Here is a 12503-nt window from a genome sequence, read left to right as displayed (position 1 = left end):
TTGTTGATCACATGCAAGGGATCCAGCAACATGCATGTCATTGTGCACACGGATACAATCCAACCCATTCAACACACTCACCAAGGTGAAGACAAGAAGCAAGTCTAGTTGGAGTTGAACATGTACTTCAGCAAGTTGATGCACATGACCACCAACACACACTTGAATATCAGCACGACAATATGCATTAGTGTGTTGATGGTTCAACTGCACCAAGAAGATCATGCACATGTTAGCAGATGAGTTCGATGAAGGGGCCAAACCAATGCACCGTTTGCAACGGAGTCAAGAGTTTGCTTCAGCAAGATGTCATCAGGAGGTGCATTCACACCATCACGGATGACCAAGCTTGGCATCAGCTCACCACTTTCACCATCATAAGCATGTCAAAGAGTTGGTCTCATCACAGCGGACCAAGTGTCAGTGATGTCTTGCAAGGCTTGATCAAGCCATGTTATCTCACATGAGTACATGTGCATTGTAATGTTGAGTCATGTCAAGTGTAAGTCAAGTGTCAATAGTTGGATGTAACAATCATAGAGTAGGTGAAGAGTCATGAGGGTAGTTGAATTGTCACAAAGGGGAATGTCAAGGGTCACCCCACCCTTTGCTATAAATAGTCCCTCATAACTCATTGTAGAGGCTTTTGGTCAACCAAGCTTCTGTTAAGACTATCTTGAAGAAAGCTTGGACAATATTGTAACGCACCTTAGCTTCTCCACTACACGGAGCTAGTTCATTTCTTTGGAGAAGCAGATGGATGTGGCTATAACATTTCACTGTAGGTTTACATGGATGTATTGTATGATTGGAACTTACACTTCTTTATATAATAAGAGCCAACATGTTTTCACACATGTATTGTATCTGTTGTCAAATTGATCTTTAACACTTGTAATGCATGTTGCTTTAACTTGTGTTCTACATCTGAACTGATTCATTTGTTGTAATTCATAATCTATTAATGGAAATGTGTTGCATATGTTGTTAATGTTGTCCCGTCTGTGTTGACTACTCTGTTAGACATCACATAGACCTTTCACATGAACCTTTCTGTAACAACCCTTGCACTAGTTTGTACTGATCCGTGAGTGTTGTACGTGTTATCTTACCTTGTATGTTGTGACTACCGCATCCAAGTGGACTGATCTACCGGAAGTTGTGTATGTCCTATGTGTTGTGTGTTCCTAGCTGAGTTGGGACTAATCCCTTTCAACCTGGAACTCACCTTCACCCTCATCTCAACCCACCTGTGTTAGAACCTCTCGTGCGCCTTCCTTGACTCACTACAGCAGCCACACCCTTGCTACTGGCAAAGTTATCTTACTTGCCTCTGTGTGACATTGCGGTTAAGGCATTACCATATGACCCATTGTTGGGACTCCTACACAAAACGGTCTGAGGTCTGATTGGGACTTCTTACCGGGGAGATCCCCTTACATGTTGGTGAGTCTAGTAATGTCAATAGGTCCTTCAAATATTGTGCGACCTGCAAAAATCCTTTGTCGGTCATGAGTTTTTTAAGCAAGGGGCATTGGATGATTGTTTCCAGGGGGGAGATGCTACTAGGATTCGTCCTAGAATTTGGATTAGCCTCCATTATGTAGTTCCCAGAAGGTATGCCTTTGAATTAGATCCTTTTTTTGATCTGCGAGATTCTAGATGGAAAGAGCATAGAATCTACCAGATTAAAACAAGGATCTAATTCAAAATCATGTCTTCGAAAAATATTAGAAGTAAGACTCATGCTTGGGAAATATTTTATGTTATAGATTTCTTTCCATAGGTCCTTTCCCTCTTGAAGCCATCTCCACCATAGCTTTGCACCCATCACTTTGCTAACTTTATTTGGATCCCTAAAGCATAATCCCCCATAGCATTTTGGAATACAGACTTTCTCCCAAGCCACCAACGCCCATTTTCTCTCCCTAGAGGCACCACCCCAAAGGAAGTGTGAAAGATATTACAAATGGAGCATAATACCCCTTTAGGTGTTGCTAGAACTTAGATGTAGTATATGGGAATAATTTGCAACACTGGTTTAAGAAGGACAAGACAAGTTATGATATTAAGAGATATAAAGGTCCAATTGTCAAACTTTGAAGTGAGCTTGTCCAAAACGTCTTGCCAATGTATGGTTCTTAGGGATTTTTATACGAGAGGCGCCCCCACATAGATGACTAGGAGTTGATATTGTTGGAATCCCAAGAGATGGGGTAGATGGCTTTCAATCCTAGCATGGGTGTTGAAAAAGAAGAGTTGTGATTTTTAAAGATTGATGGAGGTGCCAAAGAAAACCATGAAGTCATCGAGAATTTGTTTGAGGGCCAGAGATTCTTGGACTGTCAGTTGGCCCATCAACATGTTGTCATCCACAAAGTGTTGATGGGTGATGGTATCCAAGTGTCTCCTTAGTTTAATGACTTTTATCACACCTCTAAGAGTGACAACTTTAAGGTATCTACCAATCCCTTCAATAGTTAGGACAAAGAGGAAATGGGATAGAGGGTCACCCTGTCGAATGCCTCAGGAGGTATGGAAAGGGGAGGATGGAGAGCCATTAATCAAAATAGAGAAGAAGGGTGAGGTGAACAATGACACGACCTAAGAAATCCATTGGATAGAGAAGCCAAAAACTTTGAGAATGTGGAAGAGATAAGACCAATTAAATTTATAGAAAGCTTTAGATAAATTAAGTTTGATCACCATACTTGATTTTTTGAGCTTCTTCATTAAGTGAATAAGTTCATGAGTGTAGGTTTTAACCCCGTATAGAAATTACCTGCATACGAATTCTAAAACACAAAAAATAAACAATATCGAGAGCATAACACATAAAACAGATATACACAGAGATTTTCCCCTGGATCCCAAAATCGGGACTACCAGCTTGATTTTTCATTATGTTCCTTTCAATGTTACAGTACATATTTATACATGCCGAAGCATCCAATACCATGGACCGAAAACCATCGCGCCCAAAACCATGTGCGAAAACCATGCACAAAACCATAGGTAGGTCCGCCCACCTAATAAAGGGTCCAAAAAAAATTTCCCCGGGGCACTACCCCAGACCCCATAGAGGGGGCTACCCACCCCCCCTGTGACCCCCTGCTAGGCAATTGGTGCAACGAAGGGGGGGCTCGACCCCCCCTCTAACCCCCCGGTTAACTAGGGTAGCTAGTTGTGGAAAGAATATAACACAACCCAACAATGAGAGACCACTATGCCATCAAGGATTTGTCAACCCTCTACATACCCTAATTATTTTTAGGATATTAATGATAGGGGAAGAGATTTCAATCTGTTGGCAATGATTTTTGGTATAATTTTGTAAATAAGATTGCCCAGAGAAATGGGATGGAAGGCACAAGGTTTAGTGCCTTGAGAAGATTTGGGGACTAGTGTAAGGAAAGTGGTAATGAGAGCTTTTGGGACTGATTGGGAGCATCACAATTCCTTCACCGGAGCTAAAATATCCTCACCCAGGAAATACCAACATGTTTGAAAAAATTCGGAGGTGAAGCCATCAGATCCTAGGGCTTTGTTCTTAGGAAGACTCATAACCACTTCCTCGACTTCTTGCAAAGTGATCTCCCTCATGAGGGCTACATTTTTCTCATCATTAACAAAGTTGGGGATATGCTGAGTGATCTGTTCTATGGCTCCAAGGCGATGGGGAATTGGCTCTTTTAGAATGTGACCATAGAAATAGGTGAGCTCCTTTTCAATGTCTGCATGAGAGGTGAACTTATGGCCATTGGATCCATTTAGGGAGAAGATTAGATTGTGATGTTGATGTTGCAACATGGACTTGTTGAAGAAGTTGGAAATATGCCTTGCAATTTTGAGCCAATTAATTCTAGATTTTTTGGTGCCAGAGGAGTTCCTCTTGAATTCTCCTTTGCTCTAGTTAAGCTGCTAGATTAGCTTCAAATTGATTTAACTTAGGGGAGAAACATTCATTGATACCTCATTGTTGGACCTCTACCATTTTTGCTTCAAGATGAGATTTGTCCTCAAGGATGTTCCCAAAATCTTTGAGGTTCCATTTCTTGATACGAGCCTTGAGGATTTTTATTTTTTGCTTAAAGTTGTACATATGTGAGCCGCTAGGGGATGCAATTTGTTGCCACCATTCCTTGGATTTTTCCACAAGATAGGACCCACAAGCCAAAATTTAAAATATGAACGGATGGTTCTTTGGGAGGATTTGAAGTCCAACTCCAAGATAATAGGCTAGTGGTCAGAACCATTGCAGGGAGTTATTGATGCTTCCATGAATAAGTATTTCTCTAGAAAATATTTTGAAACGAGAAATTGATCCAACCTAAAGGAAATTTGGTGTTGGTCGCCTTGTTTGTTGTTCCAAATGTGCATCCCATTAACAATAGGAACGTTTGTGGTGTGCTAAACCCTAATTTTTTCCTTGAAGAGAGTTGAGTCAGTGTTTAATCTATGTTGATTTTGGGTAGCATCGGTGATCCAGATCTTGGGGGGAGGCCCCCAAGATCTAAAAAATTGAAATGGATCTTGGGGAGAGAGACCCCCAATATCTGAAAAATTTAATTTCTAGAAGAAAAAGAGGAGAATGCCCAATAAACAAAACCACAAAGAAACCTTTTACTGAAACAGATAATAATTGTAAGGACTACATTGTGGTGGACAATCTGTCTTTTTACAAAATGCGACCTGTTGCTTATAGTATTTTTCTGTTATAATACCACGGGTCAATTCCATGGGTGAATGAATACCATGGGTGGATGTCACAATACCACAGGTCAATTCCATGGGTGAATGAATACCATGGGTGGATGTCACAATACCACGGGTCAATTCCATGGGTGAATGAATACCATGGGTGGATGTCACAACACCATGGGCAAATACCATGGGTGGATGTCACAATACCATGGGAAAATACCATGGGTGGATGTCACTTACAATACCATGGGTGGATAAATACCATGATTGGATGCCACTTACAATACCATGGGTAAATTCCATGGGTGGATGAATAACATGGGTGGATGAATACCATGGGTTGATTCCATTTTCCATTCGGATCAATTGGATGTGCTCTAGCTCAAAAATTTTGTGCAGGGTATAGAATACATAAGTTCTCTGAAACCTAGAAATCGTTTGGAGAAATTCCACTCGGATTGTGAGTTATTAAAATAATTAATATTTTTAATGGGGTTCCTAAGTCTAAACTTAGGAAAATAAAAATATTAATGGGTATTAATAAAATATGGGTGAGAAACTTCTAAGAGACGAGGATCAAGTTTGTTTTAATCTTAGTCATTGAATAGGGACTTAATATCGATCGTTGATTCATCAACATGAAAAGTATAAGAGGAGGCTTAAGGGTCAGTTGGAGATACACTGAGTGATCAAATCAGTTCGATTTTTCTGGGGCGTGGTTTGCTAAAAAAATTGAACTAGTGATCTGAGTTGCAGTGAGAGGGGCAGAAGCAGAGATTTGGATTGGAAAGGAGTTCTGAGCCAAAGAGTACCAAATAGAGATGCAACAGTAGCATTAGAGAGGTAGCACAAAGGCCTTCACAGCCCAGGAAGGGGCTCATGTAGTGCTGACATAGGCCAAGAGGGTCTCTTGCAGAGGGTCTCACACAGTGCTGAGAAGTGAGGTTCCATGCCATGAGGGATGAACAGTCTTCCTCTAGAAAATCGATCCAACATAAGGGGTGACGCATGTTGAAAATAGCAACAAGAAATGATAAAAATAGAATCCAGAAATTCCAATTTTAATTTGTCCTTGAATTAAAATTGTGAATTAAATTCGAATTTAGTCTCAGCAACTGCTTGAAAATAATTAATTAATTCATTATAGATTAATTAGTTGGAGAAATTCAAGTTTGAAGTCTTTCTAAAGTCATGCAAGAGTTATCCCTTAAATTAAGGAGATTATCCCTTAATTAAGGAGATAAGATTGAGTTATATTTGATTTGTAATTAGTTAACTCAGTTTACTGAGTTAAGTCCAGTTAAATTAGTTCCAAACTGTTTGAGGAACTAATTGTGAGTTATCAGTCAGTTGATGCATGCATGCACTCAACTAGTGTACTCCAGATAACTAGAGATTCCCTCATCAGAAACTCATGCATGTCTATTATGAGAAAGACCCAGTTGAGCTAAATGTCAAGGACAATGTACTATCAGTTGCATGTGTTTTCCTATAAAGGAAACTCATCCATGCAGTCAAGGGAAGGTTCCTTGAGGATTGCGCAGTTTTGACAGTGTGTTAGAGCAGTGTTACACTGGATGAAGGAGATCATCCCAGAGGTAATTGCGTAAGGAAATAGGAGCTTGGAGGGCAGAGGAGAAGGTTTGTGAGAAGCTTTGATTGCCTCTGAACATCTAGGAGGATTTTACTGAGAGTTGGCTAGCTGTGAGAGCTAAGGCTTTGTATAATTCTAATGTATTTCCACCTTGTATGATAATACAGATAGTGGGGTTTTTAGTTGAGGCTTTCCCTTGAGTATTTTATGTGTTTCATGTGTATTGATTCTTCTTCTTATGGTTATATGTGTTCAGCTCTGATTCAGCTCAATCTTTAAGCTTCCACAAGTTTGATAGTAGAAGTAGATTATAGTATTTTTCTTTGGTATATCGTATTATCGAGTTAATCTACAGTCAAATTTCCTACATAAACCTCAGAGGTAGATTTGTAGAGAATTTTTAGGAAATTCTACATGGTATTAGAGCCAGGTTTATCAAAGCCAATTTTATCGGAGCTGTGAACAGTATACAAAGAAGAAAATTCGAAGTTTGAATTTCGAGGTTGCAAGTGCAAATCGAATTCATATCATACTTTAAAAAAAAAAATAGAGATGGGTGACAAGTCTAAAGTGAGATGCTTTATTTTTCATGAGATGGGACATTATGCGACTAATTTCCCATCGAAGAAGTCCAAGAAGGGATCCTCGGAAGGATCGGAAGGTGAGGCATTAGCCTCTCAGTTCAAAATGGACTTTACCCTCATCACATGCATGGTGTCATCGATGATGGGTTGTGTTTGGTATCTTGACAGTGGAGCCTCATTCCACATGACCGGTGAAGTTTATTCAATACCTTGGAGGAAAAATACCTCAAGATGCGCATAAAGATGGGTGGTGACGAAAGGTTTCATGTTTCAGGAGTGGGCATGCTTGCCTTTCAGAGGGAGCATGGAGCTTCTATCACCTTGACAGATGTGAAGTATGTGCCTGGACTGAAGAAGAACTTGGTATCGGTCGCAATGTTGGAGGACAAAGGCTACGATGTTGTCTTCATTAAAGGAAACGCATTCCTTAGACACATCACCATGAGACAAGTGAAATAGATTGGTTCACAAGTTAAGAACCTGTATGCTCTTGAGGTTCAAGATGCATGCAAAGCCTTGAGGAGAAAGGCAAATGTTAGAGACTTGGTGGTTGAGAGGGAGAGTAAATTACCTCTCAACATCCAGTCCCAGAAGAAGTCTCAGACAATTGTGGAGGAGCCACAATTGGAGAAGTGGGTAGAGGGATCACATGCAAGGATACCTCCAATTGTGAGGTGGGGTGATGTGAAGTGATAGTCTCAAGAAGGCTGAAATTGGGCAAGGTCCATTAAGAGGTTTTATCTCATGGATAGTACCTTGCTACGGGAGCCCAAAGTACATAGTAGCGGGAGGAATTAGTGGGATTGATGCAGTCAGAGATCAAAGTGACAGAGGCTAGAGTAGTTAGATACTGAAGAGCGCAGAGAAGGATTGACTACAGTGAAGAAAGGTAGAGTCAGCCAAAGCGCAAAGTTTTTAGTTGACAGAGGCAATAGCAGTCAGAGACTTTGATGACAGATGCATCGTACTAATTCAGGTTGGATGTTTTTTTTGTTTCTAGAGTTGCTGGAGCTACAACACTCGAGAGAAGTGTTGCATGCAGAAAATTCCAAATTTTCAGGATCGGGATCAAGTTGAATTCCTTTCTTGTTGAGAGGGAGTGTTGAAAATAGCAACAAAAAATGATAAAAATAGAATCTAGAAATTCCAATTTTAATTTGTCCTTGAATTAAAATTGTGACTTAAATTCGAATTTAGTCTCACCAGTTGCTTGAAAATAATTAATTAATTCAGTATGGATTAATTAGTTGGAGAAATTCAAGTTAGAAGTCTTTCTGAAGTCATGCAAGAGTTATCCCTTAAATTAAGGAGATTATCCCTTAATTAAGGAGATAAGATTGAGTTATATTTGATTTGTAATTAGTTAACTCAGTTTACTGAGTTAAGTCCAGTTAAATTAGTTCCAAACTGTTTGAGGAACTAATTGTGAGTTATCAGTCAGTTGATGCATGCATGCACTCAACCAATGTACTCCAGATAACTGAAGATTCCCTCATCAGAAACTCATGCATGTCTATTATAAGAAAGACCCAATTGAGCTAAATGTCAAGGACAGTGTACTGTTATTTGCATGTGTTTTCCTATAAAGGAAACTCATCCATGCAGTCAAGGGAAGGTTCCTTGAAGATTGTGCAGTTCTGACAGTGTGTTAGAGTAGTGTGTGAGAGCAGTGTTACACTAGGTGAAGGAGATCATCCTAGAGGTAATTGCACAAGGAAATAGGAGCTTGGAGGGCAAAGGAGAAGGCTTGTGAGAAGCTTTGATTGCCTCTAAGCATCTAGGAGGATTGTACTGAGAGCTGGCTAGATGTGAGAGCTAAGGCTTTGTATAATTCTAATGTATTTCCACCTTGTATGATAATACAGATAGTGGGTTTTTTAGCCGAGGCTTTCCCCTGAGTATTTTTTGTGTTTCATGTGTATTGATTCTTCTTCTTATGGTTATATGTGTTTAGCTCTGATTCAACTCGATCTTTAAGCTTCCGCAAGTTTGATAGTAGAAGTAGATTATAGTATTTTGCTTTGGTATATTGCATTATCAAGTTAATTTACAGGTAGATTTTCTACATAGATCTCAGAGGTAGATTTGTAGAGAATTTGCAGGAAATTCTACAACACAGTCTCGTAGTGGCAAGACGCTGGCCCAAGAAGTGATTGCGTTGGCATTTTCGCAGTGCTTGTCGGAGTCAAGCCACTCAGTGGATCAATTGTGACTTGGAGAATGAGGTAAACCCTCGTATGTATTTCTTGCGGCCGTGATTTCTCTAAAAGGTTAGCCGGTGCGAGAGGCAACTTGTTGTACTCAGATTCTACTTTCTTAAAAATACAAACCCTCTATCTGTCGCACCGGTTTTCCTGCATTGGGTTTTTTCGGGGACGTGTTGTCCAAAAATAACGGTGTCCCTTGTGTGTTTGTCTCATATTTGTTTCAGATTATGATCTGTATGTCAGTGTAGTATGCAGTGGTGTTTTTCATCACTGTTTATAAATTAAATAACTTGTTGAATGTAATAACAAGTAGGAGATGATAAACCAGTGCTTGCACTAGGATTTCTGATGTATAGATTCAGAAATTTTCACATGGTATCAAATCATTGCAGATCATAGAACATTGAAGACATCAGCTAGGAGATTCAGTGAATTTGACGCAAAGAAGCAACTGTCCCATGTGACAGTGTTGTTTCAGAGGTGGAGGAGCAGCTGAAGGAGTGACGCAGAGCCAGAGAAGTGACACAGAGGCTCACATAGTGCCTATGTCAACATTTCAAGCCTGTAGAGGGTGACGCAGTACCTGAGAGGAGCTCATGCAGTGACTGCATCAGATCTCTGGGCCAGCGCAAAGCCTGAGAGGCTCAAATCACTCAGTTGTTGGGGCTAGAGGAGCAGTGCATATTTGATCTGAGGAGTTGGTGGGGTGTTGTTGTTGTTGGTACAAAACAATGTCTGTGGAGACAAAGCAAAGGTAGAGGAAGTCACTGCCTTGATAGAGTTCTAGCCAAAGAAATCTAGATCTGAGTTGCTGAGCAGCAACAAAGGAGGATTGGAAAAGAGTGATTCGACATTTGGCGGGAGGATTTCCATGAAGGAAATTAGGACTCAGAGGGAGTCTGGAAAGAACTTGTTCCTTAGAGGATTTCTAGTGCCAAATAAATATAGATTCGATTCTTATTGGGGCAGAAGTAAGAGAGGGATAAGAGAACTTGTTCTACACTTGTTTGATGAGAGATGGCAGTCAATGGACTGAGGGATTAGGACAGATTGGATGGAACATCCAACTTTATTATCTAGAAGGCCAAGATACTAGTAGTCTTGGACAAGAATCACATCAAGGATTATGCCTTGAAAGTGATGGTTGTACTGGTCGATGTTGATCCTCTGAAGAAGTACGAGGAGGCTCAAGTGAAGGCTAAATGCATGATTCTAGATGGGGTCAAATATCATGTGGTCCCACGCATTGTTGAGAAGGAAACAACAAGGGAGATGTGAGAAACATTGACCACCTTGTACCAGGGGACTTGCGTTCAATGGAAGATGCTACTAGAGAATTAGCTGAGACAATATCAGATGCAGAAGGGAGAAGAAATCGATCCCTTCCTTCTCAGGTTGCAAGGGATTCAAGACCAGATAACTTCCATGGGGTCTACACCAGATCCTAAGTTCATGGTCAAGACTACCCTGAATGCAGTCATTGAAGACTAGGAGACATTTTCCTAAAGTATCTTGGGCAGAGATTCTCTCCCCAGTTGGGAGGATATGTGGGCAGATCTTCGACAAGAAGAGATCAGGAGACTGGCCAAGGTAGGGAGTAGTGGCAAAGGAGTCAGATCCAAGGAGGAGGAGGAGGATGCAGCTCTCACATCCTCAGGATAACTAAGGTAGCAGAAGAGGAAAATGAAGGTCATAACCAAAGTCATATGCTTTAGGTGTGGGGAACTAGGACATTTCGCCACTCAGTGCCCTCAGAAGAAGGGAAAGGAAGAGAATTCTGAATCGAATGTTGCTCTAGCAAAATCTAACAAGGAGGATGATGACGAGGATTGTGCCATGAGTGCTTATGCACTTCTGGAGAAGAGGTGGGGCGACATCGAGTTGTAGTCGAAAGAACTACATGGGGGTAGGATCCTTGAGGTGCCAAAACTCTTGGATCACATATGGCTATGAGAGCCATTAATGATAGTAGCAGAATGACGAGAGTTAGTTGGTGTGAAATATGATGGAGAAACAGTGGCAGAGCTATAGTGCTAGAGTCTGAAGCAGCACAGTGGAGGTTGCAATAGTGAGAGAATCACATAACAAATTGTAGCAATGTAGTAGCAGTAGAGGGTCAACATAGATTAGCAGCATAGGTAGCTTTAGCATCACGGGGTATCCAAACTGACTAACATGTCAACTTTGGGTGGCCATTCAGTTGCTTACTTCTCAGCAACTGAGTTACAGTGCAGCAGTTAGGAGTGGAAATGTTGGGCAACATGATGCAACATTTTGAGAGGGAGCTGTAGTATAGATGTAACAGTGATAGTGGAAGTATCATGGGAAGCATTACATGTTGTAGCAATGCGTTGGATGAAGGGCAGCAGGCCAAGCATCAGCAGCACAGAGGATCAATGTCGTGGATCAGTGTGATGCTTCTATTGAGAAGTATTGATAGAGCACATTCCTCGCTAAGAGGGAGTGTTGATTTTGGTTAGCATCGGATGTGCTCTAGCTCTAAAATTTTGTGGAGGGGCTAGAATACATAAGATATCCAAAACCTAGAAATCGTTTGGAGAAATTCCACCCGAACTGTGAGTTACCAAAATAATTAATATTTTTAATGGGGTTCCCAAGTCTAAACTTAGGAAAATAAAAATATTAATGGGTATTAATAAAATATGGGTGAGAAAATTCTAAGAGACGAGGATCAAGTTTGTTTTAATCTTAGCCGCTGATTAATCAATATGAAAAGTATAAGAGGATGCTTTAGGGTCAGTTGGAGATACACCGAGTAATCAATTCAGTTCGATTTTTTTGGGGCATGGTTTGCTGATAAAATCGAACTAGTGATCTGATTTTCAGTGAGAGGGGCAAAATCAGAGATTTGGATCGGAAATAAGTTTTGAGCAAAAAGAGTATAGGATAGAGAGGTAGCGCAAAGGCCTATGCAGCCCAGGAAGGGTCTCACGCAGTGCTAACATAGGCCAAGAGGGTCACTTGCAGTGGAAGTGCAGGATATTCATTAGAAGTTCAAGATTTTGTTGGAGAAGTGAGGTTCTGAGATGGGAGGATTGAACAACAGCCTTCCTCCAGCAAATCGATCCAACATAAGGGGTGATGCAGTCTCCTAGAGGCAAGACGTTGGTCCAAGCAGTGATTGCGCTAGGATTTTCATAGTCCTTTCCGGAGTGATCTGATTTAGAATATTAGATTTCTATGCTAAGATCCTCCTCAGATTAGAAAAAAATGCTTTCATTGTGCTTAAGGATTCATGAATTTTTGCAAGTGAAATGATGAATTTTTATGTTAATTTTATGGGAAATTTAACATAAATAAGAGATTGAACAACAGCATAAACATGTACAGAACATCATCAAAAATACATTACAACAAGAACATGATAAATAAGTTCACCCCTCCTGGGCTATG

Source organism: Pinus tabuliformis, chromosome 9 (genome assembly GCF_031772625.1).
Source record: "Pinus tabuliformis cultivar Carrire ecotype Pingquan chromosome 9, CPIR1, whole genome shotgun sequence".
Taxonomy (NCBI): domain Eukaryota; kingdom Viridiplantae; phylum Streptophyta; class Pinopsida; order Pinales; family Pinaceae; genus Pinus; species Pinus tabuliformis.
The sequence above is the reverse complement of the archived record's forward strand: the minus strand, read 5'-3'. Positions refer to the sequence as shown.